The sequence below is a fragment of the Cloeon dipterum genome, chromosome 1, assembly GCF_949628265.1.
Source record: "Cloeon dipterum chromosome 1, ieCloDipt1.1, whole genome shotgun sequence".
In the NCBI taxonomy this organism is placed as follows: domain Eukaryota; kingdom Metazoa; phylum Arthropoda; class Insecta; order Ephemeroptera; family Baetidae; genus Cloeon; species Cloeon dipterum.
This window is the reverse complement of record NC_088786.1, coordinates 22233948-22246596: the sequence shown is the minus strand read 5'-3', so window position 1 is coordinate 22246596 and position 12649 is coordinate 22233948.

Genomic DNA, 12649 nt, shown 5'->3' with positions numbered 1-12649 from the left:
TTATGGGTCGGCAGCGATGCTCTCTGCGTGTGGCAACTCTCAGGCCTGAAAGCATAAAAATTATAACATTAAACCGCGTGCTTGAGAATTGCAGCAGGCGCGGAGAGAAACGAGAAACTCCTTTGTTTTTATGCCACATGCTGATTAGCCGTGTCGAGCGGGCTGCCTGTGCACCAAGGGACGCATGCAAATTACGTCTTACTTCACGAGCAGAAAACCATACGATTGCTGCTCGCTATTGAAATTTTTTCCGTATCTTGCTTCGATTTAATCAGATTCAGAACTACAAAATAAATTAATTCAACGTGAATTTAATTTTTACGAGAAGACAAATTAGATGATCACATTTAAAAAAATGCATGTATGTGTTTAATTTAAATTACAGATAAATAATTATCACACAAACATATTTATGTCCCATAAATTTGCACAAGTTCCTTCAAAAGGTATGTTGTATTTTATTTTAATATTACAAATTTTAAGTCTTTACGGTGATTGGTTCTAAATAATTTATTTCTGCCTATTTCTAGAGATATAAAAATTACTCCCCCGACGAGACCAATTGGATTCTTGTTATTATAGCTAATGTGTATAAATCCAACCAGATGTTTAGGGGCTCAAGCAATAGGACAAATTGGCTTTCGCCACGGCGTTTTGTTAAGACCATTATATTATGCCCCTTGATGTTGGGCGGACTACAACACCTGTTTCGGTCTCCATTCATTCCAGACACGTGTAAGTGGAACTAATTAGTGGGTCCCGAAAAGATAGAAGGAGCGTGAGAGAATCGAGCACATCTGGGCCAAACCAGTGAAAAGAAATGCTGGCTCAGAGGGAGAGAAATTCCATTGCAACCCCAAAAAGGCAAACCGATTGACAAAGATTATCACATTCATCACGGTGCTAACGTTGGAACATCAATGACACAGAGAAACGATTACAATCCAATTGATATATTTTGTTATTTCGTGGATTGAAATTTCTGCGGAAATTTTGATTTTCACGAAGTTTCGCACCATAAAATAAAGCAAATAAAGCTTTTAAAAATATTTAAATTCCTATAGATTTTATTTTACCAATTTATGAAAATTTACACATATATGCGTGCACCTGCACAGGAAAATAATTAACCGTAACCAATATGTTTGTGATAATTAAATCTCAAATGTAGGTGATGCTGCGGTTGTTCCAGGGAAACGAGGAGAAATCTAGAGATTTTCCAAAATGACCGATAATCTTCCGCTCAAAGAGCGTAATGCCCCAAGGGTTGCGTGGACTAATTAACCAACACAGGTGCCATTGTCATTTGACCGTCACTTTTCTCAGCCGTTTTCCTGATGAATATGAAATCTTCCTTATTACACACGCGCTTCGATTATTTTACTGCACCACGTGTGCGGTTTGCGGTTTTAGCAACTGTACCGCGGCAAAAAACGACGGACGAGGAAACCAAATTTATCTCTCAAATTCAGAGAAATAAGGGACTCGAGAGACAGACGTCGGCGGGCGAGTTAATTATAATTTTCATTCAGAACAATGAGATAAAAATAACTTTCAAAGAGGAAGTTGTTGCCGAGAGTTCGTAGGAAATCAGGGGCGGGCGGGCGCGCCAGAAAGGTTCATTGCGAACAAGACGCGTTTCTCTTTTGCAATCAAATTATGAAATCAAATAACAATGCCTGATAGAAGCGGGAAAAACTGCTTGGCGCCAAGATTTGTGAGTAACAGCCATTCATTCATGAAAAGTTCCCATTGATAAAATTGTTTTCCTCTGCTGCCTTATAAGATAAACGCACAAAAATGAGTAAGCCGTCTGACTATTTTAACTTCAGCTGGCCCTTTTGATGACATTTTGATCAAAATAATTGACAGATATTCCGAAGTATATACCGAATAGGGAGACTCCTTCATTTATTTAATAAAGGCTATGATGATTAATTTAATAACACAGTATTATCCACTTGACAGAAAAAAATCTGGTCATTATAACCAATTAAGAGTTGCAGAAGTTAACAGACATTTGTTTCTAACCAACAAAATGCAACGAAATAAAAGAGTTGAGTTTTCGCTGGAAAACAAAACGAAAATTTGTCTCATTATACTAATTGCAAAGAAGTCAATTTTTATATAATAAATATTCAGTGATACACACATCATTTGAGGTTTACTAGAATCTTCCGATTTCGTTGTCTTGTATAATTTAATTTTTGGTTCATCAATAAGGGAGTTGCTTTTTAGACAATAGATAGTGTTTTTATCGGAAACAGATTACAGTTTTGAATCATCTGTCAAAAGTCAGTGTGATTCATAGCTCAATTTGGCGCACGGAGAATACAAGTCCGTCTTCTGATAAATTTGGCAAAAAGGTGCACTGAACGGTATTTGGAAATTATATTGATATTTTCTGCTCATTTCAGGCAGGATATTGAAGTGTGTGACAATCGTTTGCCTTCATGCATGCATGACTCACGATGGCACACGTGAATGGCATTTACGCAATCCGAGAAACTCTTGCCCGATTTGGGATCGGTGTGTATAATCTCCAATTATCATTTTCCTCACAATCAACTGCACCAACCTTAAAAATGGTGCGCGCCAGGCAAGCAGGTGTTTATTTTTCGACGCTGAGCGCGTTTTCTCGAATGCCAAACAAATGACAGAACCCGGATATGGCGATAAATCAGGCCTTTACGCTGCATATTCGGAATTGAGACGACGACCAAGCTTTGTGTCATTCCCACGTCCACGCCATTCTTTTATAGCTTTATTCATTCGGCGGTCAGTGGATTTTAGTTTTATAGCCTATGTGATCTGTGGATTTGCGAATTACTGCAACTGCGTCTGCAAGCCAGATGGCAAAAATCGGATTGGCGTTCATTCAAATTTCGTCAACCAGTGGCAAATAGACAAAAGACGCAGAAACATTAAGTTTGTGAGGAAATCAGAAATATGTCTTGAAGTCGATGGCTATATTTCATTCAAATTTTCATCTTTTTAAATTCCTTTTTACCTCGTTTAAAATCCTTTTTCCTGCAAACGCTGCAGCACTGTTTCAAAGTTGCCTAACTGCATTTTTTAAAAACGTGTAAAAATATGCTGAATGCCAGGGGAATTCCAAAGGGTTGAGCGCTGTGTGTGCAAGTATTTGGCCAAAGCTTTATATAGGTTAGACAGGTGCATCAGGTGTGGGAGACACATGTCTTGTATAGATACATCTCCCTCGGCTCAGGCAGCTCCGAGCTTGCAATTCTTTATGCCCGATACGAGAGTGTGACTCATTCAGACGACCGAGATGCTTGCCAATAATTTATTTATGCGTGCAAAGTGTGTGTGTGTCACGGTCTTGATGGTAAATAATAAACTTTCAAGACTATTATTGCTTAAATTGAGTTGTTTGGTTTGAATGGGAGTGACAAACTGATTGATTGCTGCAATTTCTTTCTTTGAGAGCTGCATTTGTTACCTCTCACCGAATTCAATCTTTCAAACACTGTACACAACCGTCTGATCCATTTTATTCTGGTTAAAAATATGCCATTTAAATTAATTTAAGGCAACAAATAGCAGCTACTATTTGATTTTGCATTGCAAATTTGTTCAGGAGATCTAAATTAATATTTTTGCTCCAAAAAGTCGAACTTAATATATTTCAATTAGTATCAATGAAAAATGTATAGGTAGACAATTTAGAGATAGATTTTCACCTGATAGATAAGAAATGATCCAAAACACGTGCTAAACACAGCGTTACACGAACCCTGACGAGGGTCAAGATCGTCAAATTTAGTTGTATCCCTGGTCCGACAGAGTGGAAACGATTTTAGAGCCTTGTTCCTTTGATGGTCGGAGAGAGATAGCGTGCGCAGATGTGGCGCGGCGTGCAGCTTTTTCTGCAGGAACAAAAGGACCGCATGATAATTGGAAGCGAAAAGCGCACCCACAAACGGTGGACTGATATATCAGTCCACACGTGTTTGTGTGTGTGTGTGTGTGTGTGTGTGTGCGTCTGCGTAATTACGTTCGTGTAAAAGATGAAGCTCGCAGGGATACCTGCGCTTCAACAGGCGGCGAGCCTTTTCGGCCACCCTGATTGTTTTCCCATGGCGGGCAGCCGCACTTCTGGTAATAAAATGCGAAATACCATCAACCTTTCGGCTCCATTCATAAGTAATTTATTGCGCCGGCTTTGGGTCGTTCTCAGCCGCTGAAAAATCGAGCTAGTGCTACGGCGTTGATAGAAAAAAAGGCTTACGCTCTTATTAATGTAATTTGCCTCTTGTTGGGAGAGAACTTTATGGTTTATTTTTATGGGTTGTCTTTCACTGCGGCCCCTAATTGAAGCTGCAGCGCACACTGCCCTGGCACCCCGCGGCCTTTATGGCTTTATTATTTGCGCAAAAGCTTTTTTAATTTTAATGCTGCTCGACGTGCCGGCCGCTCTTTTATTAAGTGATTCGCACATCGACTGAGTTCGCCCCTCAGCCGCAGCCGCTGGACCTCACACGTTCAGAAACGGACCCTTTTGATCCTTCGACGCTCGCTGCTTTTGATTGTGGTTTTCATCGCGAGTGTTTAAATTTAATTTCTTACTTCAGCGCCTATTTTACAGATTCGTAAATCAATATTCTTCTTCTCAACACTAATGCTTAGTTTTCACAGATAATTAGTTAAAATTTATTTTCACCACGAACGATTCAAATATATCTGTAACCCATAATCTTTTTAGGAAGATTTATTGTCAGTTAGCACAGATTGATTGCTGATGTCTGGTGTTGTGGATTATATATTCCACGCGTTTTATTTAAAAAAAGATCTCACCACATTGTTAATATTTTTTAATTGCGACATTTTTCTTTTTTAATAAGCATATCTAGCTTAGCGTTTTAGTGAGATTCAAAAGTACAATATTATAAATCGAAAATTAGGTACGTATCATATGAACGTGATGATATGAATTTAATTATTCATGATATTAACAAGCGCTCAACAGTGAATGATGTCACGCGGCGCGCTGGCCGCAAAGCAGGTACAGAAAACAAAAGCAATCAAGACGATGGAACAGGTGACGCCACCCGTTGAGTTTCCTCAGCACTAGTATTATGGATTATCCATCGATTTCTTGTCACGCAACCTTATTCGCCGCGCGATTTGTTAATGCTTTCAAGCGCTGCCCGATAAGAGCACCGGATTAATTATTATTATACTTCTTACGAGCAGTGCAATTTATTACTTTATATATATGTTGGCCGGAAAGGCCATATCAATGCGAAAACCCCACTTTCCTCGTTAGAAATCACTATTTTCGCGGAAACTCTTGTGTTGAGAGAGTTTATTGCCTAGACGGCGTCAAGAAGGGAAACTCTTTTTTTACTAACCAATATAGAACTATATTTAAACAGCGTGAAGCAAAGAGGTAATAATTAATACTCAATTAATCCGATACTTTTCGGTTCCAAAAATAGGTCCAATGAACAAAGTTTTGCTGATCAAAATCAGAGCGTGCGATGAAAGGATTGCACGCATAGCATGAAAGGCAGTCGCGTGCAACACGCTCCTCGACTTAGAACAAAGTCCCTATTCCCCTCTCTCTCTCTCTTGTGGAACGCTGTGTTATATACAATTCTGCAAGGTTTTGATCTGTTAGTAAAAATATATCCCCCCACATTCCGTGACAAAACTTCCCTTATTAAAAAATGACCTTAAACCAACAACCCAGCGCCAATCACGGCGAGCTTTCGTTTTCTTTGAGCTGAACTCGTGTTTACAAACAATTTACTCATTTATTCGGTGGAATTTCGAGTAAGATCTGACAAACGCTCCTTATAAAAATTCAAAATCAAGGCACCGAGCGCCTTTGAAAGTGTAAAAGCAGCAGGGCTAAATACATGTGCATATTTTGCCACGTGAAGCACGTCTAACAGCATTAGGAACGTGCTTTTTTCAGTCGTCTGGCAGAAATAAAAAACATGCAGATTTAGAGCGAAGACAAGGAGCTGCTTCGGCTCCTGTTCGCATTAGCCGCACCACACACACACACACACACACACACACACACACACACACACACACACACACACACACACACACACACACACACACACACACACACACACACACGAGCGGCTACGGGAACAAAACAAATTATCCAAGGTAGCGTGGCAAATAATTCAAATTGCTTGGAACACGCAATTTTATAAATACGACTCCGAGAGCGGTGGCCGCGCACTATACAGCACGTGTGCGTCTAGAATTTATTGCAAAATGAGGAGAGGATGGGAAGATAGCCCTCAAGTATACAGCTTAAATCGCACTCACGCTGGGCCAGAAATAATTTTTTTATACAGGCGATGATGATATTGAGCAGATTTCATATAGACGGTAGTAGCTTCTGCTTTTAGTGGACGGAACAAGATGTTTAAAGTAAAAGAGAGGCAGTATTGATGCATGAATCTTTCAAAAAATTTAATTTATTTCTGATTCCCCGTAGCATTATTGATATTATCTGCAAACAATTGACGTTTGGCGTGTCGAGAATAATTAACACATAAGGCAGAGTAAATGCGGCTTCAAATAAATTTAAATAAAAGAAATAAATCGTTGAGAGGTTCCGGTATCCATTTTGAACATAAATCTTCCAATCTGAAGCAAAAGTTGTAAATTACCTTTTGTCGTGCCTTATGTCTCGAATATTTTGATAACAAATGTCGAGATAATCACGTATATAGATCAAAGGTCATCCAAATGGCATCAACCATAACATAATCGATACCTGAAATATAAAACTGACCAAGACGCCATTATGTAACGTTATAAGTAACATCATATTTTGTGAAAAATATCACGATGTTCAGAATTGCATCAAATGTGGAGCAATTATCTGAATTCCAATGGTTACAAAATACATCATCTTATCTATGAAGTTAAAATTTATTACGTTTAGAAATATCAAACAAATTTATATGCTTTGAAAAATGTGAAATGCATATCAAGAATTAAAAATTTTGACCTAGTTTCAGCTCAAGCTCTTCATCTTTTAATTAAATGAAACATGTTTCAGCTCTGCATGTTTGAATAATATCTCTCATGCAGAACGTTTTAATAATGTGAAATAAATTTCTCCTTTTTAAAGGTTTTCGCAATATAGCATTCATTGGATAAACAAACAATGAACACTATGGATTCTCTCTTTATGGAGCATCATAAATTGATGGTGTATTTTACTTATTTACATAATTAGCCCTTCTACAATGAAACTCGATCTGCAGCTGCACGTTGGAAACCCACGCGATCTCCCCTCCTCCCACAGTTCTAATCACGGATTCCGCTTGAATAGCCATATAGGTAGTGTGTGTGGGAAAAAGAGTAAACATAAGTAATAATCATCACGCTGGCGCGATGACGTCAAATAAAATTCGCGCAGGCAGGCGCCAAAAAGGTGCACCTTGCTACTCGCTGATTGCCTAAAACAATATTCTCTCGCTTATCAGGCCTCGAAAACTCTGATAATCTCGCCGCAAGCCTCTTTAAATGGGGCCCAAAGTAAGGAAAAAGTGTAGTTCGAAATCAATGAAGCGCAGAAACTGCAGAAGGAAAATCGGCCTTCCAGGGAAACCTCAGCTCCATTCACGGAATGATTCATTCCGCGATAAAGTGAGAATTTAATGTGCTCCTCTCTCTCTCTTCGTTCGACACTAGAACTCGAGTGCGGTTCGAGGAAAGATGCGACCGATTCCCAAAACCCCCCGTGCGATCGAAGCCTCGGCGGTGCTCTCGTCAGGAAGGGACGGTGCTGGTGGCTCAGGGTGGGAAGTGGAGGTTCTACTGTACCTGGCTGGCTGCTTGGCACGCTCGTCGGCCGTCTCTGGACTTGGCACACAGCTTATCAAGGCGAAATTCGGCCCGAGTTACGTGGCACACGATGAAACTGCTTTTAAATCCGAAAACCGCTATGCAGCAGCACTCTCTCACATTCAGTTTTGTTAGTTGGAGTTTGCTGCCGGCCTCCGTGTGGTGGGGAGCTTCACGTGGAGAACCACGCAAAGACGTGCACCACACATCTCGAGTCTCGCGACTCCGCATAGTACAACAATAGGGGAATATTGTGAGCTACGTCACGCCACGCCGAAATATATATGCTCCTGCAAGCGCTAATTATTTACATATTTAGTTTGATTAAGAAGAGGTAGAAACCACAACATTGGAAATCAACATTATAATTTAATTTAAAATGCATTTATTGATTAATTATTTTAACTGCTAGAATATCAACAGATATTTGATGTATATCCAATTAACCACTTCAATAAATTTATTCTGATTCGAATTTAGTTGGTGCTAAATTAAATTAAAAAATATGAATTAGACTCGATTAATAAATGGCACCATATATTTGACGATTTTTCTGAATATATTTTGGGATTTATTTCCTCTATGAATGTGTTCTACTCATTTTCATTGATCGCCGCTCGCGTAAAAATATACACTCTATAGTGACATGAGCTTAATGATAATAATTATAAAAAGCTTCAATGCAGTTTTATGCTATACTCAGCTGTAGATTTATTTGGATTGAGAGTTGAATATGAACTAAAATTATTTGGCAAGTTTGCTCAGTGCAAATTTCGTACGTTCATGTCACCTTTTACAGTTAAGACAAAGCAATTTCCATTGCTAATATGTAAAGAGCAATTTAATTTAACTCGGTTAATTTTTGGCTCAGATTATCTTTAAATGGAGTTGTATTAACCAAGTGCAAGTCTCGATTCAGTAAAATTTTAAATAGTTTAGGTGCCAGTGCTAAATTTCCCGTTGAAAATGTGGAGTGCTCATAGCAATGATTCTTATTTTAGAAATTATGTTATTTGCATGTGGTCGCAAATGTTTGAACACTAATTTGAACCGTTTATAGTAGGTGATTGCAGCAGTCGAGTTTTTAGACAGATTGGATGTCCATTTTTTAGTAAAAATATAATCAGAATTTTGCACTATCCGTCTGCTGGCCGGCCATACATGTTTTCTCACTGCTTCAATTCGTGTACCCTTTTAGGATATATGTTTCCAGCAAAAATTTTTGAACCCTATAGAATACAAGTAAAATTATTCTTACAAGTAGTAAAAAATAATTGGTTAAAATAAAAATTTAGGTCAAAGAGTTTAAAATTTTTTGCTACAGATCTTAAAATGAAATATGATCTCCCTGAAACTGATAATTATAAGAAGTTTGTTAACATAAAGATTATGAATAGACGCTTGATTTGTGATGCATTCTATGAAACTCAAACAATGATGAATGGGAATTGGAGGGTGCCGAATTTTGAAGATAGACATGTATTTACTCGATTTGCATGCCATGGATATCACTATTTGTTCTGTGCAACTCAGATGTACCATTATGAACCTCAGGAGATTTGTAAATGTAGATTTTGTGGAGAACAGTGTGAAAAATACCATATTTTGAAATGTGTAGTAAAAATAATTAGTTTAAGAACAGCAGCGAAGACTTATAAGAATTGATTGTATAGGATTAGTGTCGCACGCATATATGCGTTTAATAATAAATTCATTCAAAATAAAAATTTAGTTGTTAGTGCTAATGGAGGTAGAAGCATACGAGGTTGTCATAAATTAAACTGTAATATAAAGTTGTAGATTACAGAGCGAGATGTTTTAGTTAATTTTGTAGCCATAAGAGAGTTTGAATTGAAGCTGCAAAATGAAATTGATAGTTCTCCACGTGGCCTAGTTTACCCTCAAACTATATTTTATCCACGAAATTCGATTTTTTGAATGTTATGCTATGCCTTCTGTCAAAGAGAAAACTCACCTCAATTTTTGCGTTGCAGAGACGAGAGGAGCGGAACAGAACGGAAAACAACAACAACAACTGCTCCAGATGCGCTAAGATGTGGTTGACGTGAAGTAAAAATCAAGTCTGCGAACTCAACGCTCATTCAAAGAATGCAGAGACGAGCAAAAGTCTTTCCCCTAACAACATGGTTACTCCATGGTTAGCTTGTCCAATCAACATTTATTAAAATTTCATGTAGTGTGGGTGTGGAATTTTGAGTTGAAAAGAAGTGGTCGTCGACGTTGCACACTACTAAAATGGTTTCCCCTCCATTTACATGTTTAAAAGCAGATTTTTCAAACGTCCTCTGCGAAAGTGTAATTCATGATCTTTTTAAACTCACTAAATGTAGTTTTATAATCCTTTAAATAATAATGGCAATAAATTAAACCAGGCTTCATAAATAATAATTTATCAAAATTCAAAGTTTAAAATTTTTGCAGATCTGAATAAGAGCACCCAAATAATATAAATTCAGACTAATAACTCAGCAATTTAGTGGTGCATTTGACACACGTCAATTAGTTGTTAAATTTCTCTGATTGAATTATTTTTTTAGTTAACAGTAAGTCGTGGGTTCGTGAATACATTTAATACACTAAGTGAAAGGTCAATCTCAAGTTAAGAATCTAAGGAAATGACCTTAGCTATTACATATATATATCAATTTTAAACTTGGTCCTAATATTCTCTTGCTTAATGCAGGAATTTGATTTTAACGAAAATCATTTAGCAAAGAAAATTATTGATTAATGATTACAAAATCGAGTTCTAATTTAAGAAAATATACACCAGATATTTTGAAGCCTGGTCACATGGTTTGTTTAGAGCAGAAAATCAATTTATTGTTATCAATGCTTAAGCCGGGAATAATACATACATGTTTGGCAACGAATGTGCCATATTTTGCAAAATCTAATTAGGAGGAAAGAGGGAATCCCCAATCAATGCTATGAGTTGGTGGGAAAGTGAGATTTACGCACGCACTCTAAATCAAAAAAGCAGCTCGCTGGCTGATGTTGCATATATAAGGAGTATTTTACTCACACAATGAACAATAGTTGGGCATCAGCTGATTGAAAATAGTTGCATCTCACCGTAGTTCCTGGAAAAATCCTGTTCACCGCGCACAGGATCAACCCACCCTCCGATGCATCTCCTCTTTTATTAACTCAATAATAGCTGTTTTCTAACAAGGGGCAATCAACTCTGTGCGATAGAAAAGCACTCGTCCGCTCGTCCACGCGTTTTGTTAATGTTTGTGCGCGCGCGATAACCTCCCAAAGGCGGCGTGTCGGACAAATCAAAGAGCAGTTAATTAATTGGCACTGTTTTTAATCTGTTAATGCACCCGAACGGAGCAACCCGACCGGACCGTCTGGAAAGGTTCTCGGGTGTTATAACAAGTGGGGCTCCTTGTAATTTGAAATGAGAGACTGAAATTTGCACAGGCGGAATTCCACTTTGCAACAAGACAGAATTTGAGCTCCTTTTAAATGATAGCGACTTACTGCTGGTAAAGTCCGTTCATTAAGTGCTATTTCATGCTGACTCTAATATCAATGGTCTTTCGTTGTTGAAAATAAATTCGAGGGGAACAGGCAGAAAAGCATAATTCTTGTCATGGGAGAGAATTACAACAGGGAGAAAACTTGCGAGGCGTATTGGGACGTTTTATTAATTTAAGAGACTACTCTTTCAAAGCTAACAGATTATAATCAAATTTAGTCCTTTACACAAATTCTTTATGAGTAGAATTGTGTGTTTCTTGTATTTGATTGCTGGAGCAGAATATTTTAAGGAACGTTAAAGGTCCAAAAAATATTACCTGCTGCATGGTGCATTTTTAATTATACTGAACTTAAAATTAAATTAATTCTCACAACGGTTGCAAATAATTAAATGACCGAGAGTAATTATGCGTCATAACACACGAGAAATGATTTATCACCAAAACTCGTAAATCTAAATAAAAATTGTTATTTGATACCAAAAATAACTTACCTCTCTATATCCACCTACTAAATTGATTCAAAGTAGCAGATTTAATTAGCAACAACTAACTTTGCGGTCTGCTCTCACGTACTTTCAGTAGGGTAATGATGTAAAATCACGCCTCCAGTGCAAACGTTTTCAGTGCCAGGCACCGATACACAAAGGAGGGCTGCGTCAAAATGTTTTATAGGTAGCAGGTGGAAACTGGTGCTTTCATACTTTTCTCCTGCAACAATTGACAGAAAATTGTTAAAAGGAAACGTGGAAAATGGTTGCTAATACGTTTATTGACATTGACCTTTACTCTCCAATAATTACATTATTGCTGGCCTACAAGAACCAAAAACACTGAAAAAAGTTGGCAAAAATTCCATTATTTAAGTGTACCAATCACAAGCAGAAAATTTTTAAAAATAAATCGAAGCCAGCAATGTATGAAAAATAAGCAAACTCCCTTTGATTTTTTTGATTTTACTTTAATTACAAAACTGTTTTTATCAAGCAGCAATGTATGATTTTTACAGAAATGAAATATTTTAAAGTCTAGTATACTGTGTGGTTTTCATGTTGGCAGGGATTTTTTACATGTCATATATTACATTAAATTTTCAAAAAACAATTCCATAATTTCACGTGGCACATTAGATGGGTATAAAACGGACGCTGTTTATTCCCAGCTACCGATTTGCCATTGATTCGCGATTGTTCGCAACACAAACACGAAGAAATGGCGGAGGCACGACCGTCCAAATTATATAACATCCGGCCAGGGTGCACCTTACAAGGTCTGCCGGCCAGTCCTGCCAG